Source organism: Elgaria multicarinata, chromosome 1 (genome assembly GCF_023053635.1).
Source record: "Elgaria multicarinata webbii isolate HBS135686 ecotype San Diego chromosome 1, rElgMul1.1.pri, whole genome shotgun sequence".
Taxonomy (NCBI): domain Eukaryota; kingdom Metazoa; phylum Chordata; class Lepidosauria; order Squamata; family Anguidae; genus Elgaria; species Elgaria multicarinata.
In genome coordinates this window covers 571,663-578,189 of record NC_086171.1, presented here as the reverse complement: position 1 = coordinate 578,189, position 6,527 = coordinate 571,663, and the positions used below count along the sequence as shown (strand labels likewise).

At 58.3% G+C, this 6,527-nt stretch overlaps 1 protein-coding gene across 1 annotated transcript in view; it reads left to right on the top strand.

The window, feature by feature from the left end:
- Positions 1–5,403: 5,403 nt before the first annotated feature.
- Positions 5,404–6,527, top strand: part of SLC4A2 (solute carrier family 4 member 2) — a 39,828-nt gene continuing 38,704 nt past the window's right edge. The window contains exon 1 of the mRNA XM_063121544.1: positions 5,404–5,516. The gene's annotated coding sequence lies outside the window, so the exon portion shown is untranslated. The remainder of the gene's footprint in view (positions 5,517–6,527) is intronic.

The following is a 6,527-nucleotide window of genomic DNA, read 5'->3' as shown; positions in this document are numbered from 1 at the left end:
CCACCCCTGGCCAGGAATGATCCTGGCCCTGGGGCATGAATGGCTGCTGCTGTAGATGGTCATTGGTATGAATATGACCCCCAGGGCGCCGTCTCTCCCTTTCAAGCGTCGACACACACTGCTCTCGTCTGCATCCAGCACTAGACTGCGGGGAGGCAGGAGCCCACCCAGAGTTTCAAAACTGACAACCGCGCCCCACTTCCCCGGAGTTCTCCTTCGTTTCTTTTAAATATTTATAAGCTGCTTTTCCCAACACCTGAAGCACTGAACATCATTTAAACGCCCCCCCCCCCTCTCCCCGCTGCCATAAACCCAAACAAGAAGTTTAAAAAGAGCGCCAGGCCTGGGCTGCTCCGGGCTCTTTACCTAGCTGGCTGGCTGGCTAGGACAAGGGCCGCTCCCCAACTTCCTTCTGACTGATAATAGGCCTGGGGGGCTCTCCGTGGGGAGAAGAGGAGGGAGGGGCCTGCCCTGCCCTGCCCGAGGTAGCAAGCAGCTGGGGCTTTTCTCCCAGTTCTCTCACTTTCCAAATGAAGCTGGCCGGCGGCAGCAGCAGCTGTTCTGACGGGCGCTGGATGGTTTCATCCTCTGGGTGAGCTGAAAGCGCCTCTCGTTTGCCCCGAAGAAGCTGCCTGCTGCGGCCCCTTCCCTCCTGCTCCGCCTTCCTTGCGGTTGTTTTGGGGAGTCCTCTGGAGATCCTGATCTTTGCTTTCCCACGCTGGGTGTGCTGGGCCCACGCAGGGCGCAGGAGTGCACAACCGGCCCCTCTGACTCCGGGCGTGGCCAAAGGGGGGCAGCAGAGGACTCCCGGGGAGGCCGGGCTGCTTCTGGGAGCCAACGTCACCTGCGGGCCCAGGAAGGGCCCTTGCAGCGGAGCCCTGCTTCCCGGACTAAGCAAGCAGCCGCTGAACTCCAGAAGCGAAGGATGGCAGAGGCTGAGCCAGGCTGCCCCTCGCTGCATGGGAGGGGCTCTGGCTGCCCCTTTGCAAGTAGGGGAGGGAGGAAGCAAGGGGAGCGGATGCCTCTCCCCTCCCTTGGCACATCCACCAGGAGGGGATCCCCTCCCGTCCCCCAAGCAGTCCAAAGCAACACAAATGCTGCCCTTATTTCCTTGGTTGTGCCGGCTGGGGTGGGGTGGCCAAGGGGGCTCACCGCCTGGAGGGGGCTGATGAACGGGGATCTCTCTTCCAAGGACTCACCGCGGGGAGGGAAAACAGCCAGCGGAGACCAGTGCAGCAGGCAGGCCTGTTTCAGCATCGGATCCTGGCTGCTGCAGGGCCGTTTCCTGCCCTGGACGGACGGACCTCTCCGACGCTGCTTTCCCGCTGCCTGCCTTGGGCTGCTGGCCAAACAGGTCAGCCTGGAGTCCTGTGGCTGGCATTGCCCCCCCAACCCCCGATTGACCCTCTCATGGTGGTAGGTTTGGGGGGGTCAGGGGGGTCTTACACGCCCCCCCCCTTTGGTTTCTCTTTACCCGCTGGCCAAGCTTTGCTGTTGCCAAACCTTTTATGTAACAATGGGGTTGTAACTTTGGGGTTGTGCTTTCCGCACCAGTTTCATTTTGCACTCATTTGAGGTTATGGGAGCTGGCCTGGGGTGGAGTGTGCGTGCGTGCATGTCTGTGTGTGTGGGAGAGAGAGAGAGAGGGGGGGGGGCAGGCAGGCTCCAGGCAGGCAGGCTTTGTGGAAGTGAATGGAGCATGTGACTTGGCTGTTTCGCTGGAGTTCTTCCCCACCCCCCACCTTAAATGTCGGTAAATGTCTGTGAAGTTGTGTTGGCCGTTACTTGCCATTGATGGCTGAAGGTGTACTCAGGTGCATCACAGCTCTTGGGCCCAATCCATTCAGAGTGCTGGAGGCATGGAATTGCACTGAGCCTCACTCCCTTCGAGATGGACGTGTTGGGGGCAGGGGGGGGTCGCTTGCCCTCAGGGCCTGATCTATCGCCACATGGGAGAAGTTGGGAGGACGGAAATTTGCCTTAGGGCAGGGGAGGCAATGGAACCAGTTACCTAGGGTGGTGGTGGGCTGTCAGGTATGCTTTCGGCATTGAGCAGGGGGTTGGACTCAATGGCCTTCCAGGCCCCTTCCAACTCTGCTATTCTATGATTCTGTGAGGCGTCTCTCTTGCTTCGCACAGCTTTCCCCCCTGCATGACCTCTCTGCCTGTGGCACATGTGGCACCTGATGGGAAAGGCCAGAAGAAATGGGGGCAGCTGCTTTTTAACTGATTCCCCCCCCACACACACACACACTCCATTTGTTGTTTTTACTTTTCTGGCCCTTCCCATCTCTGGCCTTTCGAGGAGGGAGTTGGAGCTTGACCCCTTCCACCTCCACAATTCCCAGCTGTGGTTCAGGTCAGAGCTGGTGGCGCTTGTGCCGTGGGCTGCTTCTGTGCTGTTGAATGTGGCGGTGGCTGCACCAGAGTGTTGCACTAGATGGACCCTCGGTCTGATCCAGCCTCAGGGCTCTTCTGATGTTCTTAGGGTGTGGAACAGGGGTAGGTAAGTGGTGGCGGTTTACGGACAGGAGCCCGGGAAGCTGGGGGGTGGGAGTCTATTGGACTCCTCCACCACCACCTGCGACATCTCTGGAACCTCTGCCCTTGGTTCTCCCTGCAGCAGTGCAAAGAAGGAACTACAGGTGCTCGGGGAGGGGGCTTCAGGGAGAGAGTGGTCCGTTGCACGAAAAGCAGGAGCGCTTGGCGTGGTTAGTGGTAGCCGTGCCACGGGGGCACTGTGAGTTTCGTTTCCGTCACTTTTGTCCTCACCTGAAAATGTTGGTGAGCATTTTGAAATCTGCCCTGCTTTGGGCAAATCTGCTTCCAAGTCACATTTGCAGGATGTGGCCTGTTTTGCCCCAGACCATCTCTGTTCTTGCTGTTATTCCATTTGGGGCCAAACTGCTGTTATTCATAGAATCCTAGAATAGCAGAATTGGAAGGGGCCTACAAGGCCATCGAGTCCAACCCCTGCTCAATGCAGGAATCCACCCTAAAGCATCCTTGACAGATGGTTGTCCAGCTGCCTCTTCCTGGAGGAACCCGCAGGCCAGAGCCGAAGCGTCAGCTGTATCTTGCAGCATCTTAGAGTCTTCGTTAGCGCCGGACCCCCCTCAGAGGGAACCACCGGGCGAGGGGCGCAAATCCACCCTGAACGTTTATGAAGCTTGTAAAGACCAATGGTGCAAAAACTGCACATACGAAAACATCCCAGTCAAGCCTCCGAATTGGCCGGCCCTTGAGGAGGCTCACCCTGCTTCCAGCTCCATCAAGCAGTAGGGCCTTCTTGGTTTGGGCCTCGGGGCTGCCCCCTTCCGCACCTTTCCCTTCCAGCGCTCCTGCGGCCAGCTGTGCCCCAGCCTGCCTCTGGCCATCCTCTGCTACTCTGCTGCTAATTTATTCAGAGAACTGGGCTTGGATTTGTAAACGGCTTTGAAGACATTTTAAAATGTAGTCAAAGCCCTAAATATCCGCAGATGAGCGCAAGAGGGGGAGCGTGCCCCTGCCGGAAGAGACCCGGGCGCCCGGCTAGTCCAGCTGACCTCCTCCCAGAGGCCCCAATGGGGAAGCCCCCAAGCAGGACCGGAGGCAACTGCCCTCCTCTGCCAGCCCCAATGGGGCTCTCTGGCCGGCTGATCCCTGGTTCCATAGAGGTGGAGAGATTAGCAGCTGCTGACAGGTACGTTCAGGCAGGAGGGGGCAGATAGAATTCCCCTGTAAAGCCCCCCCCCCCGCCTGCCTGCAGCCTTCAGCATTTCCTGCAGCACCAAACTTCAGAAGGGGCAAGGCAGGAGGCCTTGTAGGAAGGCGTAATCTGGGGCTGCTGTGCCGCCCTGGTGCAGCCTTGTGGGAGAGGAGAGAAAGTCCTCCACACCATCGTGCATGGTTCCACCCCCCCCTTCTGAGCGTCTTCCCCATTGCCTGCTCCCTGGGGGGGGGGGCACAGCCCATCCCAAAGACGAGCACTTCAGGCGGGTGGAAACGCGCTCCGGCTCCCACCCCTTTGCTGCTGCTGCTCCTGCCGTGCAGGAGGTTTGAGCAGACGCCAGCTTTCCTCTCGGGCGTTTATCTTTTGCTGCTGCTTCTCCTCCTTCTCCTTCTTCTTTTTTAGCAAGGGAGGGTCTTGCAATCCCTACGGCAGCTCTGCAGTTCAGAGTGTTTTGCTTTGTCCAATCCCCAGAGAGCTTGACAACACTAGGGCAGAAAAGCAGGGCAGGCGTGGGGGGGGGGGAGAAGGGGCATTGGGCGGCACAGCCCCCATCACCGCCTGGTAACGCAGCTGGGGCTTGCTTCAGAGTTGCCCTTGCAGTGCCCCGGAAGCTCTGTGCATTCTCAGGAGAACGATTTACTTATTATGACCACAACTCTTTGTTTGCTGTGGTGTTTGGGACTGGATTCCCTGGCTGGGCTCTGGCAAGCCATGAATCGGATTCAGCCCCACTCCCAGTGCCCTTGAACCGTCTCTTTGCAGCTTCCAGCCCCCCTTTATTCCCCCCACCACCAAGGACCTGGCAAAATGGGAAGCCACGGGGTTCTGATTAGAGGGCGTAGAATTAAGTTAAACATTAGTTGAGCCTGAAGAAAAGATTAAGGGAGCAAACATTGACTGCTTCCCACTCTTCAAAGGTGTTTGGGGTGGGGGCCAGGGCCCTTTCTTCTGTTCTATCTGTCCGCAGTGGGAAGGGCGATTGCCTTAAAACGCAGCCGTCTGGGCCTTCTGCCCGTGAGAGCAGCCCTGGCTGGCGTGGCCCGTGCTGGAGGCGGCTCCCTGGAGCTGGGAGGGCCAGCCGCTTCGAGGCAGCAGTCTCCTCTTCCTGGGGTCTGTCCTTTCTTTTCTTTGGAGTGGCGTGGGGGGGGGGGCGGCGGCTGTGGGGTTCGGAGTGATGCCGTGGCATGCGCCATGTGGCATTTTCGAGCCAGGGCTCTGCTGAGACCGGGGAGGCGGGGGGGCAGGCTGCGTTGCTCCCCCTGAGTCCTGTCTTCTGATGCCCTCTCCTGACACTCGTGGCCATGGGGATACTTTCAAGGGAGAGCCAGCATCTTGGAGGAGGAGGAGGAGGAGGAGGAGGAGGAGGAGGAGGAGGAGGAGGAGAGGTCGCATGGCAGGGGTCTGAATGCCAGCTGGGGTGGGTGGCAGGGGAGGGCCGGGCTGCATGCCCCTGCTTGTAGCCTTCCTGGAGGCTCCTGGCTGCCCCTCCGTCCAGCCCCCTGAGCCGGGGCTCCTTCCGTTTCTTGAGTCTGCCTCCGCTTTCGTCAGTGTTCTGTCAGTTGCTGCATCTCAGCTGGTGCACACCGTTCTGTGTGTGTGCGCGCGTGTGCAGGTTCTACATCCATCCCAGGCTCCTGTCGCCATTCTTTAGACTCCTCCAAAATGTCCTTTGCTGTCCAGGCCTGACTGTTCACCAGGGAATCTACCTGGTCCATCCAAGGAAGCGTTCATCAGGGAACTCCGGCACTGGGGAATGGACTGGTTGAGAGCCAATAAGCTGTAGCTCAATCCAGACTGGACAGAGGTACCGTTTGTAGGCAGTGCGGCTGCTCTGGGAAGGGGGGGGGGAGCACAGTTAGGGGATGGAGTTGCCCCCTCCCCCCTGGGATTGAATTGTTAGATCTGCCCCTTTGGATGCCCAACTGGTATCTGTGGAAAGTGTGCCAACTGCAACATCTCTTGGACAAAGGTAGCCTGGCTACAGTCATCCAAGCATGCCCAGTCTTGGCTACTACAATATGTTATGTGTGGGTCTGCCCTTGAAGATTTCCCAGAAACCAGCAGGTTCAGAAAACAGAAGCTCAACTACCAATGGGCACATGTCACTGGAACACATCTTGCCACTTTTCTTTGAACAGTCCCACTGCCCGCCTGTGCCTTTCTGGGGTCAGTTCCAAGGACTAGCGTTACCTTTGCGGCCCCAAGCCAGAGAGGGCTTCATAGGTGGCGTTATCTCGGGGATTGTCAGCTCCCGGCAAACCTGCCTGGGCGTTGATGCAGTCTGAGGAAAGCATTCTTTGCATAACGCAGCCTACCGAGATTAGGCAGTTGGTGACGTGACTGTGGACCAGGTCTTCTCCGTGGTGGGACCCTCACTTTGGAATGCTCTCCCCAAGGCCTAATATTGCATCTGGCTAGAGTGCATGCTCTTCGTGGCGCATGCTCAGGGTGGGTGCTGTGGTGGTTGTTCTGCATAGTGACAATTTGGAAATTTGGGCTGGGCTGTGGCTGGCTTGCTGCTGCTCCCCCTTCCATGCGCTGGTCCCAGGGAGGTGGTGGACCTGCTGAACCGGTCTCTGGCTTCAGCATTGGAGTGAAGCAGGGAATGTACCAGGACCCGATCCAGACACAGTGGAAGGGCTCTCGGCTGGGGGGTTGCAGCGAATTGGGGAGTTTTACAGCCAGCACTTCATTTGCCCTGTGTGTGTGTGTGTGTGTGTGTGTGTGTTGTTCCCGTATCTGGCATTTTGGGATGCGCAAGTGTGCGTGAGTCCTTTTTACCAGCTTCAACCGGTTTGGCAGCACCAGCCCTTCC